Consider the following 18,786-nt stretch of genomic DNA (forward strand, 5'->3'; position numbering starts at 1 on the left):
TACCGGGCGCATATCTTAGGACAACGGTTACAGGCACAGTATTACGTTGCAAAGGACATTTAAATGAGCAGAGGATTACAATTACAATAAGTAATGGACAAAGTCCATACATAATCACATTATTTAGCGTGACAATTGGTCGTCTGAGGTGATTAGCCAAAGTTTAGCTTTGTGTTTGAATAGGTTCAAGGAAGGCAGGTTTCTAATCGTGAGAGGCGAGTTCCACAGTTTGGCTGCCAAAACTGGAACCTAGCCCCACTGGCTGTTTGGAGCTTTTATCTAGGGATTAGTAGGCTCTGGTTGTGGGTAGATCTTAGTGACCGAGGTGGGGTATATTGAGTAAACCGAGAGGATAGGTAGGAAGGGGCTTGGTTATTCAAGCATTTTTCGGTCAGGGCAAGAGATTTTAGGGAAATCCCTTGGGAGACTGTCAGCCAGCAAAGGTTTTTCCTAGTTTCTGAGATGTGAGCTGATCTCGGGATATTGAGGGCTGCTCTAACGGTATGATCTGCAGTTTGTCTAGATTGCATTGGTTGGTGCCTTGGTGCAGTGCGTTGCAATAGTCTAGTTTGGACATGACCAAGGTCCTAGCAAGGGTTATGTAATTCTGGGAAGAGAGGAAGGGGCGACACGCTGTGATCAATTTGCAAGTGTAGGCAGAAGCGGCTGCGACTGCATTTGTTTGTCTGTGGAAGGAACGAGTGGAGTCGAGGTAAATTCCGAGAGTTTTAGTATCTTTGGAGACTTTTATGGAGTTACCATCAATATTGAAGGAGCTAAACAGAAGGACCAACTTGTTGAGTCTTTGCTGTGTACCAAGGATGGAGGAGCTCTGTCTTGTCGTCGTTAAGACAGAGCTCATGTTGAGCCATCCAGTTTTGAATGACAAGGTAGATGTCATTTAGGGTTTTCGCATCTACCGAATAATCACCTGTGATGGGGATGAGTATCTGGGTGTCATCGGCATAATTAGTGTATGTGACACCCAGATAGTCAAGGACGTCAAACAGCGGTTTGGTGAAAACATTGTAACGGGTGGGGGAGACGAAAGATCCTTGGGGGACACCGCACGGGACAGGCGCCGGGTCGGCTGCAGATGTTGCCGAGAATACCCTCATATGTCTGTTGTCCAGGAAAGATTTGATCCAGTTCGTGGCATTATCAGAGAAGTGGGCTGCAGTTTTTAGATGACAGAGAATTTGGTGATTGACCAAGTCGAAGGCAGCGGATAAGTCTAATAGTAGTAGTAATGCTAGTTTGCCTTTGTCTTTAAGATCCTCAATTTGGGTTTTGAGGTCTAGGAGGGCTGTCTCCGTACCATGCTTAGGTCTAAAGCCAGATTGTCTGGAACCTAGTAGGTTATTGGTTTCCAGAGAATTCTGAATCTGTAAGTAAGCTGCTCTGTCTAGGATTTTTAAGAGAAATGGTACCGTGGTGATGGGCCTATAACGTTTGGAACCTCAGGATCCAGAGTTGTTTTTTTTAGAAGAGGGATGACCCAAGCATCCTTCAAGTTATTAGGGACCACTCCCGATTGGAATGAGGCGTTGATGATGGTTGTTATGAAAGGAGCAAGGTCATGTGCCGATTCCCTGATGATCGGAGCTGGACAAGTGTCACCTTGGCAATTGGATGGTTTTAGGTTAGAAATTATTTTTTCAACCTCAGAGGTGGTGAGTGGCATGAAGCTGAAAGGCACAGGAGAGTCTGGGGAAGTTTAGGTGGTATATTTTTGCTTGAGGACGGGATCTGAAGAGTTTTGTTTAGCGTTAATTTTGGATTGTAGGGTGGATATTTTGTTGAGTGCATTCTGCAAACTCCCTTTCATTCTTGCTACCGACTCGCAGCTTGACACTCATTTCATCAATGCTCTTAAAGTCATGTATATACAGTTGCCATGGATTGAGTTGGTCCAGCTCTTGTGTCTGTGACCCTCCACGGGCAAGAAAATCAAACTGCAGTACTGTGTGTATATTCCAAATTGAGCTTGGCGTGCTCTCTCCACCCTGCCAACTATGTTAATGTTAAAGGATATTTGTACTGCGCACTATCACCACCGGAGTGGTCCCCTGGCGCTCTGCAGACTCTGAAACAGGAAGAGGTGAGAGTTAGTGGGAGTAAGCAGGAAAAGTGCAAGAGAGCAGTGATGTGCTGTTGGCAGCCACAACATGGTTAACACTTCGCTGGACTTGGGGTGTTTTCCGGCTGTTGTGCGAGTCTAGGTGAGGTTTGTTTTGTTGCGGTGTAGGGCTGTGGTTGTGTCTGGTTAGAGTTAGAGAGGTGTAGGCGGAGGGGTGAAATTGTTTGTGGATAGATTATTGGCATTGTTGTCTATAAGCGATGTGCTGTTTTTCGAGGTGTGCCACGCGACCATCACTGCATGTCAATGTAGCTGCGGCAACACTGTACTCCAAGTCTGTCGTCCTCAGCCGCCTCCTCCTGTGGCGCTGCTAGGCAAGGAGGAGAAGATCTTGGAGGCGTACGGCAAGAAACTCCATTCCAACGCATACTTGCATCTTCGTGAGGCCAAAGCAGATACCATGCTGGCTGCCGCCAACCAAAGATTCTTGCGGGAAATTTTGCCTGGAGCGCCCCTCCCAGAGCCAATCACGCTTTAAGGCGGGGCTAGCCGAGGCTAAGCTGGTGGTGCATGATTTCATGGAATCCACTATGCCCATATTGACACCCCTTGGCGTGCCATCTGCATTGCCACGGACATGAGAACAGCCTGGCTCCAGGAAACAAAATTCAACCCGGACACCCAGGAACGCATATTAAATCTACCGTTCGAGAGGGGGGGTGGGGGGACGTTGTTCCACTCCTCCACGGACGAAGAGCTGGACAAAAAGAAAAACAGCTCATAAACAGCCAAGTCTTTATCCATCCTTTCAAAGACCATGCCCAAATAGTACACTCAATCTCAGCAGCTCTTCGAGAGTGGTCGTACGTATTGAGGGTTCAGAGGCTTCAGGAATGTAGATCTAGCCAGCCGGACCGCTCGCCGTCTAGCAACTCTTTTGCCACTGATCTGATCGCTCGTAGAGAGCCAGGCAGTGGAGGAAGTCCCAGCCTCCCAGTGAGGCTTTTGCTTTTACTCCAGGATTTTCGCCATTCAGAAGAAGAACCAGGCTGCCCTGAGAGTTGTACTGGACGTTCCCACCCTCAACCTCTCGTTACCCCTGCATAAATTCAAGATGGTTACGCCAGCTTTTATAGCAGAGACATTGGACAATGGAGACTGGATGTGCTCCCTGGATCTGAAGGACACGTACCTGCACGTCCCAATTTGACAACCCCATTGTTCTTTCCTTCAGTTCAGGATCATGGGCTACCATTTTCAGTACAAGGTCCTTACGTTTGGCCTCAACTCGGCCTCCAGCGTCTTCACCAGGCTCATGAATGCAGTGGCGGCCCTCCTCGGAGCGCAGGGCCTCCCACATTTGTCCATACCTCGACGACTGGCTCGTCATGGCTCCATCTCCGGAAGCGGTACACCACTTTTTGCTCAACCTCAAGAAGTCGCAGCTGCAACCCATGCAGACTGACATTTTAGGGCCTCATCTGGGACACGTGCTCCCAGAAGGTATTTTCTTCGAAAAACAAAATCTCGGCTATCAAGAGGATGACCTCCCACTTCCTCAGCAGAGAGGTGACCTCGGCATGGTGGTGCCAACATCTCCTGGGTCTAATGGCAGTGGTCCTTTGGCCGTCCCGCACACAAGACTAAGGATGAGGAGGGTTCAGCTGCACTTCACAGCCTCGTGGAACCAGGAGCAGGGCTCTCAATCCGAGATGATCAAGGTTCCTCCATCTCTCCACCTGGACTTAACTTGGTGGTCCAGAGACTGCAACCTATGGCTGGGCAAGCCCTTCCGACCGCCCACTCCGCAGGCCACCGTCGCCACGGATTCCTCGCTCGAGGGCTTGGGGAGCCACCCTGAATTATCTCTCGGTTCACAGCACCTGAGCTCGACGGGAGCAGGAATACCACATAAATTGGCTAAAGCTGACTCACTCAGGGCCTTCCTACCACTTCTCAAGAGTAAGGTCGTCCTCATCCAGACGGACAACTCAACAAGCAGGGAGGCACCAGACCACCCCCCCACCCCCCTCCTTCTTTGTGCAGACTGGCGATCAGCATGTGGGAGTGGGCCCTGGAAAACTACATTTTCCTCATGGCAGTCTACCTCCCAGGGGAATCCAACCTGGAAGCGGACAGGCTCAGCAGGCTGGGAGCGGGCAATTACCAATGGCAGCTAAACAACCTCGTTATTCAGGAGATCTTCTGCAGGTGGGGTCACCCCCAGGTGGATCTCTTTGCCACCTGGCACAACAAGATGTGTTCCCCAGTTCGCATCCTAGCAAGGTCAGGTCCCTGGCTCTGGGTGATGCATTTCACCTGTAGTGGACCGGCATGAAATCCTATGCCTTTCCGCCCATGCCCCTGATTCACAGGGTAATTTGCAAAATCAAGGAGTCTCGCCAACTCCTCATCATTCTAATAGCTCCATGGTGGCCGGCCAGGCCATTGTTTTCGGAGCGGCTCAGTCTCTCGGAAGTGCCACGATTCACCTCCCGACGGGCCCTGCTCATCTTCTGTCACAGCAAGGGGGCACAGTCATCCACCCAGCCCCAGGGAAACTAGCCCTCAGTGTGGTACCTGAGCAGGTAATGCTTCGGCACCTCAGCCTCACATGCCAATCTGGAGATCATACAGGGCGCCAGCAGCAAGGCTACCAGGACACAGGATAAAAGCAAATGGACCAGATTCTGCCACTGGGCAGACTATGGGAGTCCCCTTACTTTCTAATCTCCAAGAAGGATGGAGGAGAGACCCAGCTTGGGCTTTTGAACATGTTCCTCTGGAAGGACAAGTTGGATGGTTCTCCAGCATGGGGTCTGGCATGGATTCACATGCTCATGAATATTCCCCGTCGTCAGGCTGGGAATCCTCGGTAAAGAAAAATCAGTATCAGTTTCGTTTCTGATCTGTCTTTCGTAGTAGTAACCAATCACTGATCTCTGCGTCATACTGACCACAGCCAATGACTGCCATCTCCCTAAGCCCCGCCTCTGGCAGCCATCCTCAGATTTGGTAGCACGTGAAGTGGCAGTATGACCAAGTGAAGAGCCGCAGAGGGGTAGGCGGGAGGGTTCGCATGTGAATCCATGCCAGACCCATGCTGGAGAACAGTTACAGGTAAGTAACTTGTTCCTTCTCCAGCATGGGGTCTGGCATGGATTCGCATGCTCATGAATATAAGAATACATAGCAGTACACACATGCACAACCACGGGAGGTGGCAAAAGGCTCAACATTAAGCAATACAAAAAACTCTACATTAAGCATCTCTTACCTCCTCACCAGGCTCACCTTAAGCGAACAGGTTGCGCACCACTGCTTGGCCGACCCTGGACTCCTCCCTGGAATCCCGATCGACACAGTAGAATCTCGTGAAGGTGTGCGTCGACCTCCACGTAGCAGCCCTGCAGATGTCCAGCAGGGGCACACCAGATAGGAACGCCGTAGTAGCAGCGATCGCTCTGGTCGAATGGGCTCTCGGACGGCCTGGCAGCGGTCGGTTAGCCAACCGGTGGCAGTGCATGATGCAGCCGGAGAGCCATCTGGAAATAGAAGACTTCGAAAGAGCCTTCCCTTGATTCACAGGTCCAAAGTTCACGAATAGCTGTGATGTCCTCCGAAAACTCTTCGTGCGGTCCACGTAGAACTTCAGCGCTCTAGCCACATCCAGCGAGTGCAAAGTCCTCTCGGCCGGCGACGAAGGAGACGGCAAGAAAACAGGTAACACCAGGGGCTCGTTAAGATGGAAGTCCGACTGCACCTTGGGCATAAAGGAGGGGTGCGTCCTAAGCACCACCCTCGAGGCATGGAAAGTCAAGTACGGTGCTTTGCAGGATAGGGCCTGGATCTCTCCCACTCGTTCGGAGGTAATGGCCACCAGGAATGCAGTCTTCCACGATACAAACTTCATCAGTGTGGAGTGCATCGGCTCGAATGGGGGCCCCATGAGCCTGGTCAGCACCACGTTAAGTTCCCGGGCCGGGGCCTTCACCGGCGGGAACGACTGGAACAGTCCTTTCATAAACTCTTTTACCAGTCGATGGGACCACAGGGACGTCCGTTCTGTGGTTCTGGTATATCTGGAGATCGCCGTCAGATTAATCTTAATGGAGGCATGGGCGATAGCAGGTACGGCAGCACTTGAGGGGCCGTAATCCGTAGGGGGTTGATCTTCTGTGCTCGGCACCAGATAGAGAACCTCTTCCACTTGTGACCGTAGCATTTGAGAGTCGAGGACGCCCTGGCCTTTGCAAGAACCTCTCTGCAGTCGGCCGGTATATCGTACCCTCCAAACTCTAGCGCTGCAGGAGCCAAGCCTGCAGGTTCAGCGACGCCGGGTCGTGGTGGAAGATGGCGCCTCCTTCTCTGGAGAGAAGATCCGCGTCCGCCGACAGCTTGATGGGAGGGGACGTTGACAAGTCCAGAAGGTCCGGGAACCAGATCTGCCTCGGCCACACCGGTGCGACGAGGCTCATCCTGCACCGGGACCTCTTGAGCTGGTTGATGAGTCGAAGCAGCAACGGCAACGGAGGGAACGTATGCAGGTATAGGCCGTCCCAGGGGAACGAGAATGCATCACCCATGCTTCTCAGCTGGGGAAACCTGCTGGCGAACCTCTGGCACTTCGAGTTCGTCGCTGTTGCGAACAGGTTGATTTGGGGTTTGCCCCATCGTCGGAAGAGTTGATCCACCTGATCCTGGCGCAGTTCCCACTCGTGACACGCGCGCAGCTCCCTGCTGAGCGAGTCGGCGATGGTGTTTCTTTCCTGCCAGGTGGCAGGGAACCAGGAACATCCCCTGGGCGACCCCTCCCAGTGCCACAGATCCTGTGCCTCCTTGGATAGGGCTGGGGATCTGGTGCCTCCCTGCTTCCGTATGTAAAACATTGTCGTGGTGTTGTCGTGAAGATCCGCACCACCTTGCCCTTGAGCGGCGGGAGGAACGATTTGTGAGCCCAGAACACGGCTCAGAGTTCCAGGATGTTGATGTGCAGGAGCTTCTCCTCCGGGAGCCAGAGGCCTCTTGCGTGGAGATCTCCGGTGTGGGCGCCCCAACCTTCCAGGGAGGCGTCCGTCATCAGCATCTCCTGGTACGCCGGCGTCTGAAAGTCCTTGCCCGCCGTGAGGTGGGCTCGAACGCCCCACCACTGAATCGGCCGTCGGAACACCTCGTTGAGGGGGACCCTGTCTTCGAAGGTGCCCGTCGCCTCATCCAACGGGCGTCGGGAAATTCTTGATGAGGGCGCATCCAAAGTCTGCAGAGGCGCACCAGGTAGATGCAAGAGGACATCATCTCCAGGAGGGACTTGATGGACCTCACCCTGGCCACGTCCGTGGCTAGCAGGCGCTGCACTTTGCCCAGAATGGTCTTCGTCCGTTCTTCCGACGGTGCCACCAGGCGCCTCACTGTATCTAGCTTCGCTCCCAGAAGCAGGGCCACCTGCGAGGGCACCAGGTGGGACTTTGGGTAATTTATGGCGAATCCCAGGTCTGTGAGTAGCTGGACGGTCCTCGCAGTGTGTTCGACGGCGAGTTCCCTCGTCCTTGAGCGGATGAGCTAGTCGTCCAGGTAGGGGTAGACGTGAATCCCCTGCAGGCGCAGCCGCGCCGCCACAGGTGCTAGGCACTTGGGAAAGACCCTGGGGGCCGACTTCAATCAGAACGGCAGTGCTCTGAATTGGTAGTGGCGTCCCTGGACGACGAACCTGAGGAACTTTCGGTGACTTGAGGATGGGAACGTGGGTATGCATCCTCCAGGTCCAACGACGATAGAAAGTCGCCTTCCTCCAGCTGTCCCAGCACCTGCTGGAGGGTGACCATCCTGAACTTTTGTGGCCTGATGTATTTGCTCAAACGACGAAGGTCCAGGATGGGGCGCCAGCCGCCCGTCTTCTTCCTGACGAGGAAGTAACTTGAGTACACCCCGGAGCCTCTTCGGGACAAGCTCGATGGCGCCTTTCCTGAGCATCGCCCGTACTTCCAACAGCAGCTGCGGGACGTGATTTTCCTTCCTGGCCACAGGTGGAACGTGAGGACACTTCTTCAGGAATTCGATAGTGTCTCTTGCCAGGGTATCCAGCACCCAACGGTCGGTGGAGATGGACTTCCACACGCCGACAAAATTCATCAGCCGGCCTCCCACCGGGGTGCTTCGGTGGGGGCCCGAGGCCACGGCCGGTTTAGTCCTGCTTGGAGGTGGTGGCCTTGCCGCCCTTGCCGACGGCGGCGAGGCGCTCCCTGCTTGCCGCGACCCCTGTAGGCCTCCTGAGACGAGGAGCGTGCCGCCTGGCGGTAGGACGACGAGCCGCCGCTGGATCCCTTGGAGGCCCCCTGTCTGCCTCCGGAGCTCCGACAGGGCCGTCGTTGCTGAGGGGCTCCTAGGGCGCGGGCCGTCTCAGTGTCCGTCTTTATGGCTTGGAGGGATTCGTCCACCGCCTTCCCGAACAAGTTGCTGCCGTCGAACGGCATGTCCAACACCTTGGTCTGGACGTCCTGACGGAAGTCGGTCGCCCGGAGCCAACCCCATCGTCGTAGGCAAACTCTGTTGCCCAGCTGGCGGAACTCAGTATCAGCAATATCGGTTGCCACCGTTATGGCGTGGTCCGACGTCACCTCGCCTTCTTGAAGTATTTCCAGGGCCTCGGACCTCTTGTCGTCCGGTAGGAAGTCCAATATGGGGGCCAGCTTAAACCAGAGCTCCCTGTCGTAACGGGCCACGATCGCCAGGGCGTTGGCCGCTTTGATCGTCGCCGCCGAAATGACCCGTCGCCCCATGGCGTATGACCCGTCGCCCCATGGCGTCCAACTTCCTACCCTCGCCGTCCGGAGGGGAATTCGACGTTGAGGCTCCTGACCCCGCCGCTTTCTTCTTCTTTGCCGCCGCCGAGACGACCGAGTCTGGTGTTGGCTGGGCCCTGAGGCACAGGGGAGCGGTCTCGGGGACCCGGTATTTCTTCTCGTACCGGTCCTATTTGGCTGGTGCCGTGGAGGGGTTCTTGAGTACCAACAGGCCCTCCTTCCAGATGTCATCGATTAGAGGCACCACGATGACAGTCATCCTCTGCAGATGGTCACAAAATTCCAGAGTGCCCGCGTCTTCCGGCCTTCGACTTTGAGGTTGCTCTGCCTCATGGGTGGCAGAGGCTTGCCTGAGAATGAGATCTCTCCAATGGGCTCTCGGGGCTCATTGATCCCAATTCTCAGACAGGATGTGGGACCACCTTCAGGTTCCGAGAAGTCTCGTACAGGACCTTCTGTTGTGGGCCTGCAAGGAAAACATTCTGAAGGGAGAACCCTTTTGGTAACCATGGCTGGAGATGAAGGTAATTATGGACGCCTCACTCACGGGGTGGGGAACACATCAATCGGCGGTCGTTGGTCTCCATAGGAGTTTAAACTACACATCAACCTTTTAGAGCTGAGGGCAGACTAGTGCTGAACGCCTTATGTCCTGATGACAGACAACACAGTGGCCATGTGCTACCTCAACAAGAGAGGAGATATAGGGTCACTACCACTATGCAGAGAAGCAATGCAGCTCTAGTTCTGGGCAATTCAAAGAGTCGTCTCCCTATCGGCAGTTCAACTAGCCGGAGTGTAGAAAACAGTGGCAGATGCTCCGAGCATAATCTCCCACGAGTGGTAACTAGCCCAGGAAGTCCTCAAGAGATCTTCACCCTTTTGTGAACCCCTCAAGTGGATCTGTCTGCGACCAGTGTAAACCAGAAGTGCAAACAGTACTGCTCCAGGGAATTCCTCCAGTCCCAGTCATTCCTCAAGTGATCAGGAGGTTGCGAAGTTCGGGAAATCCATGATCTTAGTTGCTCTGGATTGGGCCAGGATGACTGTGTTAGGCAAGATTGTATGCAGTAACCCTCAGGAAGACTACACCAGTCTTGTCCTCTTGGTATTAGCTAATCAAACTATTAGTATAGGTCTGTACTACACAAGTTTGTAGAGTGACTGAGGAGCAGCCAGACTTATCTCAAGAGGAGTAAATGTGAGATGTAGAGGTGTAACATTGAAATCCACAAATACAAGTGTACAAATAACACATACTCCAAGTATTCCCAAATTTAAACTTAAAAAAGGGCGGAGCCAGTTTCCCTGTGAAAGCTGCCTGTGCATGGAACGCCCACCCCTCTGCACTGAGAGCTAAACTACCATACTATAGTTTTTAGACGCCACGTGAAAAAGTGGCTCTGGTCTAACATCAACTAACTAATTCTCTTGGCCTGGATTTACCACTGACTAACCACTGTGTCACTCATGATCCCTGATCTGACTTCCTAGATGTATAGGAGCCCTTCTCTTCCTGTACCCTTCATACCTGCTTGTTAAATTGTTAACACCTGTACTGTATCTTCTTTATGCATTATTGTATGTAACGAAGCTCAAGTATACTTGTAACTGCTGGGCCCGGCTGCTCCTGGGTTTGGAGCGCATTATCAAATAATAAACTAAACTAAGGTTTTCGAAGTAAAATAATTTTTCTAATGCTTGTTAATCTGCTTAGAATCACATGCTGTGCATATAGTCTGACATCCAGTGGTAACCGTGGAGTATTGCATCTTGAGAATCGAAAGGGGGCGTCGACGTGGGCGTGCCTGTAACACTATCCCTACGTGATGTGTAGTGTACTGATGTGTAGTGTACCCAAAATCCCTCACGCGTCGAGGTCCCTCAGATTGTTTTTTTCCACCCAGCATACGGGTCACCTTATGCGGAGCTCGTCCAGAGACATTGCTATTATTATCCTTCGACCTTTCGTCGTACATCATTAGTTATTGAATATTATCCTACCGTCCCTTCCATCAACTGCTGTACAGATCTCCACCGAAGCCAGTTCCACGGATCTTCGACGGACAGCAGGGAGAGTGGGGTCGGGGTGGACATTTGCTTTTCTAAGAATGCCTTTCCCTTTCCTCTTTGTTCCCTGGGTCATTTTGTCACTATATATTTCCTTGGCTATGGAGAGGACTTGTTTAGGTTTTGTCCTTCTTGTAAGGCCACGTTTCCTTGGAAGGATAAACGCCGGAATTGTAATCAGGGTTTGCTTCTTAATCACGACGAGACGGTTTGTGCGGCTTGCAAGCTCCTGTGTCTGAAGACACTGAAGGAGCACAGTGTTAAGCGATGGGCGGCCTACGGAATGTCGCAGGCCAAGTCTAGATCTCCCGCTGCCACAACCGCCGATTGTGACGAGGGGCTGGGTGACGAACAGGCCTCCGATTCGGAGCTGATTGACATCTTGGCAGAGCATTCTCCCTGTGTCGCCTGTGCCCGGCCCCACTAGGCAAGACTCTGGTCCTGCTGGCTGCGGGGACTGTACACCCCGGCGACAGACACACACCCATCACACACAAAGAACAAAGAACACCACCCCAGGGACATCTTTGACAAACCAGTCAAAGCGGTTCATAGCGCCAACGGGCACACCTGTAATTTTGGCCGTACCCGCTGATCGGGATCGGCAGCCCTCCCGGAAACCGCAGGTGCGCCTTGCGACTGGGCCCTCTTAATTGAAGGGCGCTGCCCCCAATATTCAGGGGTCCGTCGAGACTCATCGGAAGAAAGCGTCCATGGTCGAAGGCCCCGGTTCTGCCGACAGTGCAACCACAGGCCCGAACTTCATAACATCCCGACTCTGAGGTGATAACCGAAAGCATCGCTCGGATTATTTCAGCAGACCGTCGGAAGCAAAGGTCCAAGGATTCATCGAGACCCAAGGACAAACCCAAGGATTCGTCGAAATCCAGGGATAGGCTGAAGGATTCATCGGAACCCATGGAGAGGCCCAAGGACAAACAAAAACACACTCTTCAACCGTCGTTCCCCCAAAAGGACTTTTTGGAAGGCACTGGGTGGATTTCTTCAACGTTAAATCTCTACGTTTGGTGACAGAAGATCCATTACAGGAGCCCTTTCCTCCCCTGTAACCCTCTGGTTCATCTAATTGTACCAGGGAGAAATTTGAGGGATATGTGGAGAGGCTAGAGAGATTTGTAGTATACTCTGAGAAATCCACGCCCAAAAGGCCTGGAGAGGAGAACGCCCACCCTCCCCCACGTGGCTAAGCTTCAAAAAGTCTGGCCCTTCTCAAGAGGAAGAAGAGTATATTTATGACCTCACTGAGGAGGTTCCTTTGGACCTATACAATCAATGTGAATATCCCTTTGCTGACACTGAGGATGTATTTGGACTCCAGAGGGTTGGGAAGACCACCCCGACCCGGTTGATCCTCCGCCTTGGCAGTCACCTACTCCAACACCGGAACCTGATGCCTTGTGCTTGGATTTAACCCCCCCACCCCAAACCTCCCCCACACACCCCGACAAGCCTTCCCGGTCGACGACCAAATGGCGTTCAACGCCATATTAAGTAAAGCAGTGGAACATTTCCATATTGCTACCCAGGAAGCTGTTCTAGAAGCTGATTTTGTGGAGGACATCCTAAAAGAAAAACGACAGGCCAGCCAAGCTATTCCTCTGCTAAATTCGAGCAAAAAGCGGTTGGACACTTTATTGACGCTTGCCCTAACTAGAGCATTAAATCCTAGGGTAGAAAAAATGGTTACGACCGACTCTTTTTACATCAGGGGTCATGCTACTCCAGATTCACTGGTAATAACAACCAGGAAGAGAGCAGGGGTTGCCCATCAACTGGGAAGGCACCCCCTGACAAGGAGTGTAAAAGGCTATATGCTCTAGGGAAAAGGGTCATGGCTGCTGCAGCTTTTTCTACTCACATCACAAATGATACAACCTTGTTGGCCAGCTATGCCGATGCACAATGGGCCATGCTACATGGTGCCTTCAAGTACCTGAACCGCTGTGAGCTCGCCTGCTCTCCGCGGTGGCTGAAGGCATGCAGGTTAATCAGAGTATCCTTAAAAATACTTTGGATGCGGCAGAGACTGATGGCAGATCCTTGTCTCAAGGTATCCTCCTGAAGAGGCACGCGTGGTTACACAACTCTGGTTTTAAACTAGAGACTCCAGCCTCATTAATAAGCTGGTGGAGGAGACTAATATAAGGGCGGTTGACGAATTGTGCAAAACTGCTAAGAAAGAGCATGATACCCTCAAGACCCTGGATCAGATCACCAAGAGGCCTTTTCCGAGGAGGGAAGCGGGTCTAAACGGTCCTTTCATGGATAACGTTTCCCTCTGAACCAATGCAGCTCGAGAAATAATTGGTCCTCTACCCATGAAGCCAACCTCTCCCTGTATCCCCCAAGAGGCCAACGACGTGGAAAAGGGTTGGAATACTAACCCTCGAGGCTCCCCGGCCTAAGGCCAAAAATCGGCCGCAGGTCTGGGTCCCCTCCCATGCCTCTGGCTTCTGTTCTGGTTGCAGTCTGGCAGATCCTGGGTTCCTGGGCCTCAGTCATGGGGACATGAAGGACGACGTCTGGAGGACTCCTGAACTGCGGTTTGAAGGTTGGCAGCAGCTACGGGCTCTTTTCAGTTCAGCTGCACTTCACGTTTTCAGCTACTGCAAATAGCACCACCTCGGATCTTGGACACTTGATGGGCTTCCCTTGCTTCTGGAGTCCAGCACTCTGGTGAGGTGACTTGGGCTTGGGTTCACCTGCTTCAGGAGGGTCCTCTGGATCATCCTGGCGCTCTGGTCCGGCTTAAAGACTATGCACTCGACTACTGATTTGTAGACCGCTGGCACTCTGTTCCAGGAGCAGCAAAGTACAGCCAGTTGGGGAAGGTCCTCCAGAAAAGTTTGTCTCCCACCAACCCAAGGGGAAGAAGTAATCCTTACTGGAGCTTCCCTGGTCTATTCAGAAAAGCAGTTTCTACAAAGCAGCAGGGCTTCATCGGGCACTTTTAACGGCCCAGGAGGATGCAGCAAGTTTCTCTTCACGATTCCTTGGTTGGATGTTTCGTCACTGGTTGACTGTGCCTTCAGTCCAAGAAACCTTGCCTTTTATGCAGGTTTCTCCCATTCATGCACATCCTAGCTGCCACTCACACAGCAGGGTGTCCTGCTAGAACAGGCAGCCACTCTGGCTGCATTCAGGTTGCCCTGCTAGACACACTGGAGCCAGAGGCAGGTTTCTGCACTGAAGCCTGCCAAAGGCAAAACTAACAAAAGGGCTAAACCTGGTTTGGCACGCAGAGTAAAACCCAAGAAAGACCTTGCAAGCAACAAATGGTGAAAAAAGACGACCGGGGTTATTTTGACAAAATGGTCCATGAGTGTTATACTGCAGCTGAGGATTCAGCCTGCGGTAAAAATGCACAATGGTAGGAAAATTGAACCACTGCCACCAGTCATTACAAGTCGTGAGGTTAACATAAAAAATAATACCTGAGTAACTAGTGGAGTTACACAAAGATTCACAGTTACAGGTATTCAAATAAACTTACATAAACAATTATTAATTTATCAGTCGGTTATTAAAGCCTTCTTTAGAAGGGAGCAATATGATAGTCACACAAATACACTTCATAATCCTACGTCCTGTCCCCTTTCCTCCATATTTATGGGACATTCCTCCGTCCTGTGGGATGGGACCGGAGCACTTTGTAAAAAGCATCACATTTTTCAAAAATGTGTTCTAACTCTCTCTACGCGGGGTACAACACGCAGTCATAACCCTGCCCTCCTTAGCTCCCCCCAGCGCATTGCCCATCAGTCCTGTTCTCCGCACGTCCTGGACTGGATGCACTAGCATATTCTGAAGATTTTTTCCTTCCAGTGTCCTTCTCTCCTGCTCGGTTTAGAGGTCACGTGGTAGTCCTTTGCTGTTTCGGTTAGATTTTCCTTCTTTTTCTTCCTTGTGAACGACGCTTCGCTCTGGCGGATCCCCATCTTCTTTGTTTAGTGTTTGGGTCCTGACCACCGATGGGACTCGTGCTTCTACTCCGATTCCCTTTCAGTCTAGGCACTTAAACGTCGTCTGGAGCGGTGGGAGGAGGTGTTTCAGCGCGTTCCTCCTCCGCATTTTCAGAGTTTCATCGACGAGAAGATGCCCTGTAAGTTCGTTAGTTTTTAGGGCACCCTGACGGGGGGGGACTCCTTCGCGTTCTGGGAGGGGCTTCAAAAGTTCGGTTACCAGGGTTTCCCCTGAGGTGCCTTCCAGGCCTAAGAAAGTTTTCTCAGAGGGCCACTATAAGGGGCCTGCTCACACTGGATTGCAATCCGAGGCCCCGCCTGTGGAGGCTATTCAACAGCCCAGTTCTACTGAGGCAGTGGGTACTGGAGCTTCCCATGCAGACACCGGGGCGTGCCCCGAGGCCTCGATTTGAGGTTTTCTGTACCGAGGTTCCTCTTGAGGGAGCTGTTACCAGACTCTGGTCCGAGGTTCCTCTATCAGAGGCTAAGGTGACCGACAGAACTGAGAGGCCTTCTAAGGTCTTGTCAGTGAGGTGGGTTCCTCATCGGTCCCGCTCTAGTGGTGATACCGGTTCTGTCAAGTGGGCACAGAGTGAGGTCGCTGACTGTAATTCCCGTTACTGGCGTGACCCAGGTTCCTCTTTCAGAGGCTAGCTATTAGTATGTCTCAAACATCCTAGACCAAACAGTACCGGCTCTGCCGAGGTTCCTTGTGTCAAGGCTGAAGTCAAGACCCCTGACCTGTCTATGGAGGCCCCTGCCTCACTCACACATGTGAAGCAGTTCTCCTCAGGCGTTGACAAAATGACACCCGTTCCCACGAGAACGACGGCCATTTTGGACTCTTCCCTTACACCTACGCCATCGGCGTTGGGAGCATTTTTTCGGGTGAACATTGTTTTCCTTATACACCGTTTAGTCCAGTTTGACTGGAAAGCTCGGATGCCATTACAGCACTCGGTCTCGCTCCCTGCGGCGTCTGCGCCATTGATCTCTCAACCCGCAAGAGAGAGTGCCCCTCTTGGCAGACCTCTCCTTTGCGCCCCTGAGCTGCATCTCTCATGAGAGGCTTCCTTCTGCCACAGTGGCTAAGCCTTCGGCGGAGGATGCCTTCTTTGAAAAATATCCGAAGCTCTTGCACTCCAATCCCATGAAGGAATATTTCAGAGGTCTTTTTAAGGAAATCTGCCCTCTAGGGCTGAATTCTGTGCCGACAGTTCCCGTCGCAGCACCAGTTGTTCCGGCAGCTGTCCCACCTCTACCAGTTGGCCCACCATCCGCCTCCGCTGCCCTATGTCTCCAATAGACAAGTCTTCAGCGGAGCCAGACGTGACGCAGGTCGATCCAGACACGTTAGATCACACGCAAGGGGATCAGGATGGCGATGACCAGCCCTACTCTTCTGGATGTTACTGTACCTGTGGCACCCCCTCCACAAGAAGGGGTGCTTTCAGGGGCGTTCATCTTGTCTCCTCAGGAGCGCACCGGCTTGTTCTTCCATAAGGACGTTTTGGCCGAGGTCCGCAAGGTCTGGGATAAGCCACACTCTGGACTGCACGTAAACAAAAAGATTGACGCTCGTTATAGGCTTGCTACTTCGTAGGAAGTAGCTTTAGCATCTTGCCCGTTTCTTCCTCCCTCAGGTTCTGGCCAAAGAGGACAAGCTGCTCGACTGTTTGGGGAGGAAGATCTTTGCTAATTCGACCCTGCAGTTGCGTCAGGCGAACAGAGCTCATGTTAGCGGGGCGAATATGAAAATGTAAAAAGGTCTGTCGGAATTTGAGGAGTTCATTCCTGCGGACAAGCTGGACAATTTTAAGGCTGGCCTGGCAGATGCCAGAGTCCTGGCGCAGGATATGCTTGAGGCTGCGGCCATCATGTCGACACCTCGGCTCGGGGCCTCATGCTTGGCGTGGACACCTCATCGGGCTTGGCTTCATGCCACAAAGTTTTCTAAGGCGGTCAAGGATAATGTTCGGGACCTGCCTTTTGACGGCAAAGAACTGTTCCATTCGTCAACGATGTAGAGCGGACTAAAACTAAGGACAGCACTCAGATGGCCAAGTCTTTGTCCATTCTGGTAAAACAACCTTTTAGGGCTCAGAATGCCCTCGCAGCCTCCATCTTCCTCTGGATTTCAGGGGTTTCTAGATTGAAAGACACAGAGTCCATCCTCTAGCTGGACACTCCCGTCGGTGTCAGCGGCGAGGCCGGTTTTTCTCTCGGTCCTCTGCCTCCTCCTCAGGATCTGGGGGTCTCGCTTCTGAGAAGCCCGCTAAATGAGGGTTTTCTGTGCTCGCACGAGACCCCGGTGGGGCGGGGGGCGCATTGCTTCTCACTGGGAGGCGTGGCAGACCATCACAGAGGACCGGTGGGTCTTGTCCGTCGCCTGGGCAGGTTTCCGCTTGCCCCTTCCCCACCCATCATTCCTCCCTTCCAGCAGTCTGGGATGCCCTCCCTCAGAGCTGAAGTCCAGAAGCTTCTTGATCTCGAGGCAGTGGAACCCTTTCCCCTAGGGGAGGGCTTCTACTCCCGTCTGTTCATGGTGCCCAAACCCAACCAGGCTGGCCTGCACACCATCCTAGACCTTTTCCAGTTCAACCTTTCTCTTCCCCAGGAGAAATTCAAGATGATCACCCCCGGTCAGATAAAGTCCTCTCTACAGAAGGGCGACTGGCTGAGCATGGTGGACCTTCAGGATGCTTATTTGCATATCCTCGTTTGGAGCCCGCATCGGAAATACCTACGGTTTTCCATGTGGGAGGAGCATTTCCAGTTTTGTGTGCTCCCTTTTAGTTTTAGTTCGGTACAGCGTGCCTTTACGAAGATTGTCGGTCATCGCAGCTTATCTTTGGCTACATGGTATCCATGTGTATCCGTATTTGGACGATTGGCTGCTGCGCAGTTCCTGTCCACTGGAAGCCTCGAGCAACCTTCAGTCTCTCCTCCAGCTCCTGTTCCACCTTGGGCTGTCGGTGAATCCTCCATGAGGGTCTTGCAGGACTTGATTTTCCTGTGTTTTCGTGGGAACACCATTGATTGCAGAGTGTACCTGACTGGGACAGAATGGCATATCTGTTCGCCACATGTCAGGTGTTTATGCAGTTGGAGAGCATATCGGCCTGGTGATTCCAGAGGCTTCTGGGCCTCATGGCTTCGTGCGTGCTGGCTCTTCCTCTTCTCAAGATGAGGCGGGCGCAGATGGCTCTTCGGAGCTCATGGCTTCAAGCGGTGGATTCAGATTCCAAAATGATACTTGTTCCTACTTTCATGAGGACGGACCTCTTGTGGTGGTCGTCTCTGAGCAATCTTTCGGTGGGCGCTCCTTTCTAGGACCCTTGCCCACTATTGACTGTCAAGACGGATTCCTCCCTTCTGGGTTGGGGTGCGACGCTGGATCATCTTCAAGTTTCAGATCTTTGGTCGCCACAGGGCAGACAATTTATATGAAGCTATCTGGAGCTCCTGGCGATATTCCTGGCGCTGAAAGTGTTCAAACCAGGCATTGTCAACAAGATGGTCCGTGTCTGCATGGACAATGCGGTATCCATTTTCTATATCAACAAGCAGGGTGGGCGGTACCAGGTCTCCTCCTTGTGGATCTTGCCATTCAGATTTGGGAATGGGCCATTCAGCATGGTATATGGCTGGTAGCAGTACACATTCTGGGCCAGCTGAATGTCGCTGCAGATGCCCTCAGCCGACAAGCAATTGTCAGCTACGAGTGGTAACTGACTTCGGCAAGGCGTGTAAGTGAGCTTCAGGCCTCCTCGGCGGAGCATCCATTCATTACTTTTCATAAGGAAGTTCGTACTGCGTACGGAGGCGTATACCACAGGGTCTTCGGGCCCCA

At 52.5% G+C, this 18,786-nt stretch overlaps 1 protein-coding gene across 1 annotated transcript in view; it reads left to right on the top strand.

Annotated features, from left to right (window-relative positions):
• The window catches only part of ARGLU1 (arginine and glutamate rich 1), a 174,720-nt gene that overhangs the window by 41,190 nt on the left and 114,744 nt on the right, over positions 1-18,786 (top strand). The window lies entirely within an intron of this gene.

The sequence above is a fragment of the Ambystoma mexicanum genome, chromosome 7p (assembly GCF_040938575.1).
Source record: "Ambystoma mexicanum isolate Mex_15411 chromosome 7p, UKY_AmexF1_1, whole genome shotgun sequence".
NCBI lineage: Eukaryota > Metazoa > Chordata > Amphibia > Caudata > Ambystomatidae > Ambystoma > Ambystoma mexicanum.